Below are 15,908 nucleotides of genomic sequence, written 5' to 3' on the forward strand. Positions count from 1 at the left end.
TTTCTTTTTTTTTTTACCCAGGAATTGATTATTTGTACATTTTGGCTCCACTTTGAGAAATAATGCTTTTGGCTCCGCTCTGAGGGAAGGCTTGCCTGTTTGCTTTCTTGTGCGTTTTGCATTTTGCTCCGTTTGGCAGCGGTGCTGTGCAGATGTAGCAGTATCATGCCTCTGACCTGCTGAGGATGAGAGCGATGACACATTGACAAATTCACAGAGCCATCATGAGCATTAAAATACCGTGGAATGGTGAAAGCGCTGCTGGAGTCAGCAGGCTAAAATCCACCATGCATGCACACAGCGCTTTCTGTTTTAATAGCTACCCCCAGATTAGCATCTAGTACCTTATAATAAAACTATTAACTATGTTTATTTGTGGAGGGGGAAAAAAAACAAAACAATTTAGTACCTAATAAACTGCTAGCGTGTTCTGTGCAGCGAGAGAAACACGAGCGAGATGAAGCGGCCAAATGTATGCAAAGCCTTTTGAAGCAGCGTAGAAAATTTGCAGCTGAGCTCCAGGCCCTGCTTATACCTCGCATTAACATGCTTTTTTTTTTTTTCTTTTCTTCAGACGGCTTTTGTCCACATTATAATAGCACGCGTTGCGAACTCAACATGGCCGGATCGGTCTCCCGCTTGTGTAGGTCAGACGCATATGCGGCAGGTGGAAAAATTCAGCACATCAGACAGCCTTTAGGCAGAAAGTAAAAGCCCAGAGAATGGAACGACTGACTTTAATTCTTCCAGTAAAACTCTGAACCCCAAATAGCAGAAGACCTCGTGGGGAGGGAAAGAAAAAACAAATGACTTTCATACTGAAAGAATCTCTGGTGATCCTATTCCTGCATTCTGACAGCTGGCTGACTCCCACACACCGTCTTGCTAGTTACCTTATTTGCATATTGCATGGGAGACACGAGACCTAACAAAGTCTCTATAATAAAGTCTGTCTACTTGGCAGCCATCTTTATAAACCTCTCAAGCAGTTCTGCAAAGAATAACTGGAAAAAAACGATCAGTGACAGGCGGCGTGATGCCATTACCAAACCACATCGTATTAGTGTTTTATTCCTGTTATACTGCAGCAGTGTTTTTGATACTGACCAACGTACTTTTTCTCACAATTGACCAGGCTTTCTTTTTTTCTTCAGTTCAGACAGAAAGGGGCAGTGGTGGGCGGTGGTGGTTCAAGTGGTTAAGGCTCTGGGTTGTTGATTACTGGTGCTGGAACTTGAACCCTGATCCTCCAGTGTTCACTGTTGGGCAACTGAGTAAGGCTCTTAACCCTCTCTGCTCCAGGGGCACTGAATCATAGGTGCCACTGTGCTTTGACCCCAACTTCCTCAGCTGGGAATTCCACTGTGCTGTAATGTATGTGTGGAGATAACAAAGCTTCGCACCCTCAGTTCTAAAATATGGTCATATACCCGAGAGACATTTCAGAAAGGCGTTCCCATTTCGGTCAATTTTCCCTGGAGACGCCTTCCAGTAGTGCTCGAAACAACACTACACTACATCAACAAGCACACACAATGTTTTACCACGGGTTTGTGACGAGTGTCCATCATACAAGACTCTGTATAAGTAGAAACTATTCAGTATCGCATTAAAGCTGTGATTTGCACGTGGCTCAACTGCTCTGGAGAATAAACGGACCAATCAGAATGAAGGATTCGTCGTTATGCTATCTCGCCGAATGTGAAGGAGCCATCAAGCCAAATCTGTACCGGTTGCTCCGGCTACTCCGCACACGTTTATTTCCGTAACAAGACCGACAATGCCATGTTTCATCACGGCCCGAGGTTCGAACAAATCCCGAGTGGCTTCTTACATCCACCACCCTAATGTCTGTAGTGCACTATATAGCCAGTAGGAGACTTTAGCAAGAAAAAAGCTTCGTTGCATCTCCCTGACCATGACACACACACCCTTTCAGCCCACTTTTTGTTCCTATAATTCACCATGACTGGACAGAAAGCTTTTCCAGGGTCAGAGGGGAGCATGCATCACAGAGGTCACTTTTATGGCCAGAAAGGGGCCTCGAGGACATCCATCTGTGATTCAACAAAGAGCCTTTTCACCTATGTCACTGGGGTTTTATCAGTGCATTATTTTTGTCACTTTTTAGAGTGTTAATGAAGAAAGCAGCACTTAATGATGACTTTATCAGTGCGCTATTGAACAATTGTTTCATAGCTGCTTGTTTTTCGCAGTGAGTAATTTTGTCAGCTGTTGTGTGAATTTTCCAAAGCGACAGAGTTTAAATTTCCAGCCAAAAGCAGCCACTGAGAAACTGTGACATGCCTTATATCACCTTTTTTTTTATTTTTTGTGCAAAAATCACAATTTCTTTTTTGCTCTGTAATATTTTTATTTATTTATTTTTCCTCCACCTGCTGTATCCACTCAGGTTATCTTGCGCAAGAACTGGTGTAGGTGGAGAAAAGAAAAGAAGACGAGAAGCCCCTATATTCATTTTGGAAAGGATTTGTTGATGGGCCAAAAAAATCCATTAAGATGTTCTTTGCTTGATCATTCTTACAGCGCTGTTATCTGGCAGAGCTATAAATCAAGAATGAGACAGAATGCATTTGCCTTTCAAAGCGCACCATCTATTATTAACAGGGTCGTATTTTATGCAAAATGGAAATAAGGCTTGAGAAAGAGACACTTTTCCTCCCTGACTTTATTTGTTGCATGATTGAGTGAGTGGAAATGCTGCGTATTGTTGGACAGCACAAGGTCAGCGTTTTTTCCTCTCGTTCCACATTTTATCTTTCTTTCTTTTTTCTTTTTTTTTTAGCAGTAATAGTAATGGTGTGCTTTTCAGATCAGGTATTTTATTTTAACCCGGCTTTGTCTCTTTGTGTTCTTTATTCCTTCATATAGACTTGAATGCATTACATAGTCGCCTGTCTGTCTGCATGTATTCTCTGCCTGGTAGCTAATCAGGTTTTCCAGCAACATTGAGCTGCTCTCTTTCTCTCTTTCTTTCTGTCTCTCGATGTGTTTTATTTATTTATTTATTTATTTGTTTATTTATTTTGCAGCCGCAGAAATAGCTCTCGGTATCCTCGTCTCGGTTGCATTTGAAACGCCCGTATGAACCTCTTAAAGCTCCGGAAGACAGAAATTGAATGATGTGAGTGTGAGATGATTTTGTTGGGAATGTATTTATCTGCACTGCAAGATATCTGAAAGGCAGAGGACATCTCAGCTCCCAAGTAGACTCAAAGGACACTTGTCTTTTAATCTTCTTGGGATTTAGAGAACCCTCGTGTCTAGTCCTTCCGATTTCAGTGCGTCGTGTGGACTCGATCCAGACTCGCTGGTAATGCGATAGCTAGAAATCCCAACTGCTGTTTTATTAGTGCTGCAGCCTCTCTCCAGGATTTCATTTCAACTGCTGACCTTTTTCTTGGCTATTTACACTATTTTTCTTCTCATTTGGTTACTTGCCAGTTCTCACCCACCATCTAGCTCTTCCCAATCACATGATAGACTGAGGACTATCATGAGCTTCCTGTCCACCAACTCTGACCCCCACCCCTCTAACTCATTCTCCACCAGAAAAGTACTCATACAAGACAGGCTTGTTAGATCATGTACAGCCTGCCATCGTCCCATCATGCCCCCAAACTATCACCTGGCATTAAGGCGAATCCTTTCCTGTTAGCTATGTAGTAGGTTTTTGTTACCTACTGACCTTTCTAAAATTTTTAAACCTCCTGGTGGTCCACTGCCAGGATCCTGCGCTCTCACTGGGTTCGATTCCTGGGCGGAGCGCTAACCCAGCCACTGAAGAGTTAACTCTCAGTGCCGGTCCCAACCGTGGATTAAATGGGAGGGTGTCTGGCGTAAAACTTTGTGTCAAGGTATCAGGACGATCAAGTGCTAATAATAACCCTCTATTCCTTTACATCAGACCCCTGAAATAACATGACACCATGCATTCTGTAATTCTCTGTAAAGACTAATATGTATTGAAAAGATGAATCAGTTTGCATGAATCGAATCATTTTTGTCACCCGAGTCATTCATAAATCCAGTAATAGTAAACGTTAGTTTAGGATAAATGTGCTAAATCCATTCACAGCTTTCTAGTGTTTGATTCTCCGCTCTTCCTTCTGCAGCTTAGTTTCAGCTGAGTGTGATAACGCTACAGTCATCGCTCATCGAGAATATTAATGAATCGTGGTGCTCTGTTTTATTAAGAGAATCGACTCTGAATCAAATTATTTGAATATGATTCTCTTCTTCTTTTTTTTTTTCCTCTTTTCTCTAATCCAAAACTCCGTATGAGTAGACATATGGATGGAGGTATGCTTGCGATGTGTGTATTGGACCCGGTCCAGATGGCACAACAGGGAGCTGGAATGAGATGTTTATCCTGCTCCGAACAGCTCAATCGACACCGCCTGAGAACACATTTTATTGCGGCTGTTTTTCCTCTTTCCTCCCTTTGTGTTTGCGAAGAAGTACGCTCGTTTCTCTCCTCTCGATCTCTCCGTCTGCTTGCCTTTGACAGGCCAATCCCGACAGAGGGCTGTGATACAACACAGTGTCGAACGATGTAACGCAGCTGATATGAATATTGTTTTTAAACATGTGTACCTGTAAAAACAAGCAGCCCTTCTCCTGGGGCTCCATCATTCTGCTCCAAGCCAAATCTATAAATAACAATAAATAAAATAAACCACCATCGCAAAACACACACACAAACATGCAGGCACACACAGATATGTTCACTCAGAGACGCACTCGCAGAGACACTTATGTATACCCACAGCCACACACATGAAGACACACACTCGCAGATACACACAGACGTATACCCACAGAAATTCAGACACGCGCACAAAAACAGACAAACACACGCACACACTCGCAGATACACACAGACATGTATACCCACAGAAATTCAGACACACACACGCACACACTCAGACACGCAAACGCACATACAAATGCAGACACACATGCAAACAGACTTGAAGACGCACTCAGACACACACACACACACTGCCAGTCATACACTCGCATACACATACACACACACACTCGCAGACGTGTATATACACACACTCGCAGACGTGTGTGTGTGTGTGTGTATATATACACACACACTCGCAGACAAACATACTCGTGACACAGACATGCCCAATTGCAGGCACAAACACACACAATATATTTCTCTCTTTTGATGCATGTTTGTTTACTAAATGAGCAACATGTTAAATTCTCATTTGGTTCTGATCAGGTGTTGGTTCAGAGCTGCTGTTATAGAACGTTAATGTTATCGTTTCCATAGTAACGCATTCACTTGTGTGGCAGAGACTCTAGTGTCTTCTGTAAACTACACGTCTGTTTAATCTGTTTAATATTACACACGTACAGTTACAGTGTACAGTGACGACTTTTTTAAAGAAGCGGTCTGTTTAATATTTGTGGAAGGAGTCTCCAGTGTTAGTGCTGTGCGACAGTCAGGGTTCGAGCTCAAAAATCCACGACACAATCGATACCAAGAAATAACTTCAGTGAATTTTCCCCACACCATTAAAAGCTAATGTAAAAGTTTAGGCACTGGCTAATTGCTTTGCTATTAATGCAGTGAAATACCTTAGGGCGTGTTGTTGCATACGGGCGGTGCATGCTGTGCTGGTGAACATGAGAAAGCCGACTCTGGGGGAAACACACTCGCGCTCTGACTCTGAGGAAAGGCACCATGTTGAAACCTTTTCCGGATTTAGCAAAGTGCTGGAAACAAAGTTACCGTAGTTAGCACAAATAGTGTGAGGAACATGACTGCAGCTGTGAAACAGATGCCCTACATCTCTCTCACACACACACACACACACACACACACACACACACACACATTGTGTCTCTACAGACTAGCATCTTTGACACTGCCCTACCCAGTGCCATTATACATTTTTGGCTTTGGAAATTGGTTTGTATCTATTGTTTTTTCCTCTTAAATGGCTGCTGTGCTTGTTATTGTTCGAGCTCCTTTACTCCCCGTGTCCTGGCCTCGATCATTACGACATGCTCGGTCCTGTCAGTGCACGAGCTCTTGCCTTCCAGCACCATTTCAACTCCCTCAGTTCCTCCAGATGTACATACCAGAGCTAGCTCTCCTCAGAGGATTGCCACGCGAGCACCGCCACTGAGCTCGCACACACTCGTCGTTGTTCTGACTTGCCTCTATTGTATCATTCTCTTACTTGCACTGGTATTTCTGGTCAAGTCTTTCCAACGGTATCTACACCTCGCTGGCGTTTTTTTGTCTTTTTCCTTTTCCCTTCCTAAATGATCACATACTAGTGCTCTGGCTCCGTAAGTGGGATATTTTTGTATCATTGATCACTTTGAACAGAATGATGGTGGGTCTCCTTTTACTCGAGTTTGTTTGCTTCAACATGAGAGAATTCCTTCCGAGCTGTGGATCAAGCGTGCAATTCCATACGTCACTTTTGTGCAAGCGCACATAGTCAATTTGCAGAAGAGTAGCACTTGTGAAGGAATACCTGTAAACAAGGCATAACATTATGACTACCTGCCTAATATCGTGTTGGTCCGCCCTTTTCTGCCAAAACAGCCCTGACCCGTCGAGGCATGGACTCCACTAGATCCCTGAAGGTGTGCTGTGGCACCAAGATATTAGCACCAGATCCTTTAAGTCATAAGGTGGGGCCTCCATGGATCTGACTTGTTTGTCCAGAACATCCCACAGATGCTCGATTGGATTGAGATCTTTCTATCAGAACCAGCATTAACTTTTTCAGCAATTTGAGCAACAGTAGCTCGTCTGTTGGATCAGATCACACGGGCCAGCCTTCACTCCCTACGTGCATCAGTGAGCCTTGGCCGCCCATGACCCCGTCTCCAGTTCACTGTGGACCACTTTTGATAGATACCAACCATGACCTTTAGCCATGCAGGCCCAAACAAGCACCCTGAAGGCATAATGTTGGAATGTAAGAACTGGAGTGTCCAGCACAGAGCCCTGACCTCAACCCCACTGAACACTGGATGAACTGGTACACCAATAGTACTCTTCATCCAGCATCCATGCTCTTGTGGCTTAATGAACACAGCCACCAAGCAATTGAAAAGAAGGATGTTATTATGAAGGTAAATTTGAACTGAACCTGGATTGGAATGTCCAGCAAGCACATATGTGTAACGTACACATACTTTTGTCCATATAGCATAGCTGACGGTTTGTTGGATGCAACCACCATTTAAGAGAACATAGGATGAGTTCTTTCTTCAACTTCCCTATGACCTTTGTCCAATTTCACAGCATCTTACTGGTGAGTGCACATCAGCACACTGCACACCACTTGACCACTTCCTAACCTTCGCGCAGCGGCTTAACTTCACGTTAAACACCGTAGCCCCGGGACTCGCCGTGCCTCCCGACAGAGGTGAACTGAGCTTAAGCTTTTGTGATCTACTGAAGACAGCTGAAGCCTGTTTTAATGTCACGCTCCTCAAGAGCACTTCCCTCCCTCCCCTCCATCCTCTTCCCCAGTGCCAGAGCTTAGCTAAGTGCAGCCTGCAGGAACGCCTAAATAACCGTACTTGCGTCAGCGGCCAGCTGTAATTTGAGTGATAAAACAGGAAGCAGAGCGGGTGCTTTAAGTCTATCATCAACGCAGGTCAAGGAAGCGCTTCTGTGAATTTTTATTTATTTTTCCGTACCCTTTGAAAGCGCTTTGCTATACTGATGCCATTTCTGATTCATTGCTTCTGTAATCCAGCACTAAATTATACATTTTAATGCTTTAAAAGTTGGCTACAACACGGCTATCGAGAGATGATGTCTGTTATCTCTTCATGCCACCCTTTCTTCAGTGCACAGGAAAAATAGCAAGGCTTTAGTTTCTCTGGAATGTTGCTGCTCTGTTTGGTTTATAGATATTTTTTTGTGATACAGACTCATTAGTCCTACTGAGCCATCTGCTTGTCCGTGTGTGTAAACTTCCCTCACATATTTCATATCGCTTAACACTCTTCTAATTGCCATGCCTTGTATCTGACACAGTTCTTGTACATTTTCTAATACCTGATTTACCCCAAGTGCTCTGTCAAAAAGTCAATAAACGCAATTTATTTATTTAGCAAAAAAAGCCCCTCTTTCTGCTTGGTGATTTAGGGCAGTGTTTTCATAAAGCAGCCCTCTCCTCGGGTGCCGGTTGAAGGTTATATGGTGGAGATTAATTGCTGGCTGAAGCGGCTCAGCCAGGCCCCGGCAGATTGTGATTGATGGATCATCAGCACATTAATGATCTGGCTGTTGGCGAGCCTGTAAATTCATCATAGGCACAATTACACATATGTATTTGTTTCTGCGGCAGAGATTACGAGCTATTTAAGGCCTCCGAGTCAATACGTCTGGAGTTAAAAGCGTGCGTCCGTGCTGCTCAGGGTCCTTCGGCATCAGAAAGAAAGCTCGTGTTAAATTCACGTGCTGTTATTATGGCTGAATGAGTCATGAAGGCTCATGAATATTTCCAAGTTAGTTAGGAACAAGCTTGGTTTTTTTTTGTTGTTGTTGTTGTTGTTGGGAATCAGCGTGATTCATGGTTTCTTTATTAATAAGAATTCTCTTAATGGCTCACGAAGGGTTCTTTTCATTTAGCTTTAATAAGCTTTTCATCCCCCGTGAGGGTCGCATTAGATCTGGAGTGACGTATGGAAACTTCTACACACATTCTCAATCCTACACACGTAGATAGCCGATCTAGATATGTTTATATACCGGAATGTTTCTGGGAGGCAGGAGGAAACCAGAGAACCCAGAGGAAACCCACATAGACGCAGAGAACATGTGAACCTGAGCTCAGGATCAATCCTGGGATCGAGTCTGGACAGTCGAAATACATGCAGAATGTTTCAATTATATATCTCATGGTAGTAGCGAGAAAATGTTATATAAAGCTATATATAAAACATTACCCAGGGAATGTTGTGAATATTATTGTTTTTAGTAGTAGTAGTATTTATTTATTTATTTTATTTATTTATTTTTTTTATTTATTTATATTATTTTATTTTTTATGTTAATTTAATTTATTTTTTTTCAGTGATTGAAAAATATCTGGATTCTCTAAAATCAGATGAAAAATGCTAACACAGCAAAATAAAAAAAAAATTGGTTAAGACTGTCTGCTGTATTCTATATTTTGTCACATAGTTATGTATGTTAGATTGTGGAAGGGGAGAAGAATAGCTCTGCTAGCCAAAAGAAGAGGAAACGGTCAGGATTCTGAACAGGAAAGTACAATGTAATGTGAAACACTTTCTCTACTCAACAAAACCTGGAGAATAAAAGCTTAACGTAAAGCTATAGTACGAGGTCAGCATAATGCCTGCCATGTGTGAGAAGTTGCACTTTCCTATTGTGTAATACACAAATAAAAGTCCTTGGGGGGAAATTGAATGTGTATCTCTGCAGGTTTCATTTCTGTACACTGTGATAACCACCGCTTGCTTCATTGCAGGGGGAAAAGGAGGATGCACACTCCAGCACTCGTCCACATGGACTAACACACAAGCCTGAACCACAGGGCACTGGAGATGAGAGCTCACACACACATTCTCTTGTGAATGGAGCAGGGTAAGAGGCCAGAAATACACACACACACACACACACACACACAACAAACACAAATTCAATTCTATTTTATTTGTATGGCATGCGCACACACCACACCACCCATACCACACACACCAATTCAATGCAAATCTATTTATTTGTATATTACACCACACACATTCACCTCATACTCAAACACTTATTACACACACACACACCATACACAAACACCTAATGCATCACACATCACACACAAGCACGTACATGCATCTCCTATATACACACACTAATTCAATGCAAATCTATTTTATTTAAATATTACACCACATACATGCACCTCATACACAACACACACCTCATACACACACATCTCATATACAATCACTTAATACACACACACCTCATAGACATCACACACATACATATATACACACACACCTCATACACAATCAATTAATATGCACACCTCACACACAAAGACCTAATGCACATCACACACACACACCTCATACACAAACTAATACACATCACACACACACCTCACACACAAACTAATACACATCACACACACACACCTCACACACAAACTAATACACATCACACACACACACCTCACACACCAAGACCTAATACACATCACATACATACACCTCATACTCACACCTCATACACAAAGACCTAATGCACATCACACACACACCTCATACACAAACTAATACACATCACACACACACACCTCATACACAAACTAATACACATCACACACACACACACCTCATACACAAACTAATACACATCACACACACACACCTCATACACAAAGACCTACTGCACATCACACACACACATCATACACAAACTAATACACATCACACACACACACCTCATACACAAACACCTAATACACATCACATGCACACACCTAATACACATCACACACACCTCATGCTCAAAGACCTAATACACATCACACATACACATCACACACACATCACCTCATACTCACACCTCATACACAAACACCTAATACACATCACACACATCTCATACACACACATTTCATACACATCACACATACACACACACATCTCATACACAAATACCTAATACACATCACATGCATACACACACCTCATACACAAATACCTAATACACATCACATGCATACACACACACATCCCAATTCAATGCAAGTCTATTTCATTTGTATATTACACACACACACACACACATACACCAATTCAGTGCAAGCCTATTTTATTAGTATATTACACACACACACGCACACACACCAATTCAGTGCAAGCCTATTTTATTAGTATATTACACCACACACCACATCTCACACACAAGCACATGCATATCTCTCTCTCACACACACACACACACACACACACACACACACACACACACACACACACACACCTTACACACACCTCATACACATCACACACATACACACACCACATCTCACACACAAGCACATGCATATCTCTCACACTCACTCACACACACAGACACACACCTTACACACACCTCATACACATCACACACCTACACCTACACACACACACACACACACACACACACCTCATTCACAAACACCTAATACACATCACATGCACACACCTCATACACTTCTCATACACTTCACACACACACACACACACCTCATACACATCACACACCTCATACACATCACACACACACACCTGATTCACAAACACCTAATACACATCACATGCACACACCTCATACACATCACACCTCATACACACACCTCATACACTTCACACACACACACACACACACACACCTCATACACATCACACACATACACAAACACCTAATACACATCATATGCATACACACACACATCCCAATTCAATGCAAGTCTATTTCATTTGTATATTACACACACACACATACACCAATTCAGTGCAAGCCTATTTTATTAGTATATTACACCACATCTCACACACAAGCACATGCATACATCTCTCTCTCTCTCTCACACACATACACACACACACACATTCTGCACTGTTCTTGGTGTGTCTGTTCTCCAGCTGTGCAGTTTAGGTTTTGTGATCTAGCCTACAGAAGAAAGATGGATGGCTTCTGCTTGTAGTCTCAAGTCTCTATATCTCTTAATCTTTATGGACTCTGCTAGATTTCCCCAAAGAAAAAAGAGGAAAAGCGATCGGAGAGAAGAGCTAAAAGCACTGTTCATTAGTGCAGCTTGGCACTTTGTCAGGAGAGCTTCATGGTGTGTGTGTGTGTGTGCGCGCATATGTGTGTGCGCACAGTGCAGTGCAGCTCGATCTGATTAAAGCATAATCCTTACGCTCCCTGCAGCTCCAACATGTCATCCACAGGAAACTGTTATGGATCGGCTCTCCATGCTCAAGTCTTCCTCTCTAGCTGTGTGTTTTTACGTGGCTGTGAGTGGCTAAGAATCATCCTAGTGCCGGAATCCATTTCTCAGGTCAGAAATAAACGGCGAAATTGTTCAAAACGTTTGTAAATTGGCCACGTGGACGGTAATGACTCCACTGGGCAGTTTGTTTCTCTCTCTTTTCTCCAATTGATGAGAAATGAGTTTAATCTCCCTCCCAGGCCGTAATATTCTAAGCTTTCCGCTAATAACAGCCCTAATCCCCTGACTACTGATGAATTGGATGAGGGGCATTAGCTTCAAAGTAATTTTCCTCCGTCCTTCCTCTGCTTGAGGAGATACTTAACACTGTTTCATTGTGCATTACTAATTTAAATAATTTTGTTGGGTTTTTTTTTTTTTTCGATGAGACCTTGTGATTGTTTTCCTTAGCATTTTTTTTTTTCTTTTTTCTTTGCAACTTTATGCTAATTTCCGTGACAAAAGAGTCAGTTCTCTGCCAGCAAAATCAGTTTAGTTCCAGCATCAAAAAGCTTCTGCTCTGGAGCTGAGGAACCGGTGATGTCAGCGCTACGGGGACCGTTTTGTCACCATGACAACAGTTCAAGCAACATGCCATCATTTCCATCGCCGAAAGAGTGAACGATGGAGTTGTGGAAATGTTAATATTGGAGGAAAAATTTTAATCCAAGTTTATATGATGATGATGATGATGTAAAGAAAGGTGATTTTGATGTTCATAGAGATCCTGAAAGCTGTACAAGACAGTGGTGAGACCGGCCATGCTGTATGGGTTAGAGACAGTGTCACTGAGGAAGAGACAGGAGTCAGAGCTGGAGGTAGCAGAGCTGGAGATGTTGAGACAGGATTGGATTGGATTTAAGAACGAGTACATCAGAGGGACAGGTCATGTTGGACGTTTGGGGGACAAAGTTAGGGAGGCCAGATTAAGATGGTTTGGACATGTTCAGAGGAGGGAGAGTGAGTATATTGGTAGGAGAATGTTGGACATGGAGCTGCCAGGCAGGAGGCAAAGAGGAGGTATATGGATGTAATAAATGAGGATATGAAGCTGGTGGGTGCAAGTGTTGAGGATGCAGAAGATAGGGATAGGTGCAGAGAGATGATTCGCTGAAGGGAAAAGCCGAAAGAAGAAGAAGAAGAGATCCTGAAAGCATGTGATCAAGAATTTGATTTGAGGCAAGCAAAGCTGCGTCAAATAAAATGGAAAGTTTAGAAATTTTTACATTTGATCATGTTATAATCACCGAATTGTGCATTAATGCTGCAGCTTTTAAACCATTCAAACCATTACGGTACACCTCGTTCTGTCCGTAGGGTCTATTGTTTAATTTATTGACCATTAGATTTTATATTATTATTTTTATCTCCATTTTATTACAGGATTAAGCCCCTTGATGGTGTGCCTTACAGTGATTTGACCACCGTGTAAGGATATTATCACACACGAAGCAAAGCAGACTGCCTAAAACCCCCCATATCCTTGATAAAAAGCACTAGAACACAAGCTCTCTCGTGGCTGATTGCTTTTACAATCACCATGTATTCTTTTTAATGTGGGTTAAGAAGAAACCGTTGTTTCTGATTGTGACACAGTTCAGCGCTCAGCTGGCAGACACTTGACTCGTCTTACAAAAGTTTGCTTCCCTGAAGCGGCACCGACCACGTGTTGGGGGGGGGGAAAGAGGTCATCTCGTAACTGTATAATGGCCACACATAAGCTTGGTTTGTAACGCAAAGTTGTAAAGTATTGTTCTGTCGTTTTACAGCAATGCTATTTGTCGTGTGCTGTTTAGATATAATGAGCGCAGTTACACCAGGCCTCAGGCTCGGAGTGGTTAAATAAACAGGTTCGTGTAGAGATGTTTTTCTCCTTTGTCTGGTGTGATGTGATGTAATCTGCATACAATCCAGATATTATATTGTCGGAACTTTACAGAGACTTTGAGCAGGCATGAGGAATGCACAAGTGGAACTTGCTGAATTGTTTCTTACTTCAGCACTGGTGTTATTGATGATTAGGTCTGCTGGTCAGAGTGTATTGTGGGGTTTGGGAAATTGTGTCTAAAGGTGTGCATTTCAGATTCATCTGCATGGTGGAGGAAGAGCACTGTGTCTCTGAATGTTCTTCCTCACATCGCTTGTACTAACACTTTTCTACCAGAGAGGGCAAAAATTCCAAAAGTGTAGCTTTATATAGCAACATGTGCACTGTTCAACCATGGTCACAAAAATCCTTAGATTACTAAGAATAGATAACTTTGTTCAGATCCCTATATAATATATATATATATATATATATATATATATTTCAACACCTCTGGAAAAAAAAAAAGAGACCACTGCCCAATTTTGATAGATAGATTTGAACCTATTGAAAACCTCTGGAATGTCATCAAGAGGAAGATGGATGGTCACAAACCATCAAGCAAAGCTGAGCTGAAAAAACATAAGAAACTGATTATTTCGCAATGGTCTCTTATTTTTTTTGCAAGAAATTTGCATCGGCATACGGATCGAACCGAACGCCAGCTAAGTTGCGTGTACGTCCAGGAGACGTTTAAAACCTGTTTGGGTCAGTGGGAAAGCCAAGCGAAGCTAACTGAAGTGAGTTTATGAATTTTTTTCAGCCAGTGAAAACTGTTTCAAAATTATCAAACCACGAGACCAATGTTGCCTTCGGCATGCATTCAAAAGCTACATGATTTCTTTGGGCGTTTTTTTTGTTCACAAATTGGTGGCATGGGTGGTCTGTTCTATTTTTTTTTTTTTAGCCCAAGCATGGTGGCATGACTTCCTGTGAGGACGTTTGACGGCTTGCCTTGGGTCAGTTCTTTGTAAGCAGCCATACAATTTACATACGCTTCGTATTGGTAATATTGGTCATATTTTTGGGCAGCTGGAATGGATTATCTGCATTTACTATTTCTTATGGAAATATTCATTTTGCAATAGAAATTTTCATCTTAAGAACTCTCCTCCAGAATAAATTAAATTCATATGCTGAGGTTTCATTCTACACATTTTATATATATATATATATATATGTGTGTGTGTATATGTGTTTATATATATATATGTGTGTGTGTATATATATATATATATATATATATATATATATACACACAATATAGTGTGTGTGTACAAAAAATATATATATATATATATATATATATATATATATATATATATATATATATATATATATATATATATATAGACACACAATATAGCAATATAGTGTGTGTGTGTGTGTGTGTGTATGTAAAAAATACACATGATACTATACTCCATATTGTTTTTACTACATATATTTTTTAAAATGGAATCTTTGTGTTTCAGTTGTAAGGCCTTATTTGTAGCATGTCTGCTGTAGTACATCTGTTCCCTCTGGCTTTCTTATTCTGAGAGAAAGTAGTAGGCATTGCAGTTGTGTGTGTGTGTGTGTGTGTGTAAATTAAATGGGTCTGTTGATAAGGGAGTGCATCTTTACTGCATTTCTAATGAATATTGCTCTCACTGACACACAGGCACTGAAAAGAGCATTATCTGTGTGTTGTCAGAGTGTATTAGAGTCTGTTTTGTGTTTTGTGGACAAACCGGCAATAGCTTCTTGTTGGCAAAGGACTGCCAGTATTAAATTTGTCGCACTAATGAGTCTGGTAATGTCATTCTGGTTGGCAACAAACAGGAGATGGGAACGATTTTCTCAGATGATCTATTATAAACAAGGCTGCCGATACTCTCAAAATAGTAATGTGTTTGGCTTTTTCTCCGTTTAGCTTGACACTCGTTGCCTCATCTGGCCTCTGCCTGGTTTGAGTGATAACGAGCCTCAGAGCTGCAGCGGAGGAGCTGATTTACTCGGCTCAATCCACT

The 15,908-nt window shown here is 41.5% G+C and overlaps 1 protein-coding gene across 1 annotated transcript in view; it reads left to right on the forward strand.

Moving 5' to 3' along the window:
* The window catches only part of glceb (glucuronic acid epimerase b), an 83,984-nt gene that overhangs the window by 46,423 nt on the left and 21,653 nt on the right, over nt 1–15,908 (forward strand). Inside the window, exon 2 of the mRNA XM_058381910.1 lies at nt 9,516–9,631. The gene's annotated coding sequence lies outside the window, so the exon portion shown is untranslated. The remainder of the gene's footprint in view (nt 1–9,515; nt 9,632–15,908) is intronic.

The sequence above is a fragment of the Hemibagrus wyckioides genome, linkage group LG27, assembly GCF_019097595.1.
Source record: "Hemibagrus wyckioides isolate EC202008001 linkage group LG27, SWU_Hwy_1.0, whole genome shotgun sequence".
In the NCBI taxonomy this organism is placed as follows: Eukaryota; Metazoa; Chordata; class Actinopteri; order Siluriformes; family Bagridae; genus Hemibagrus; species Hemibagrus wyckioides.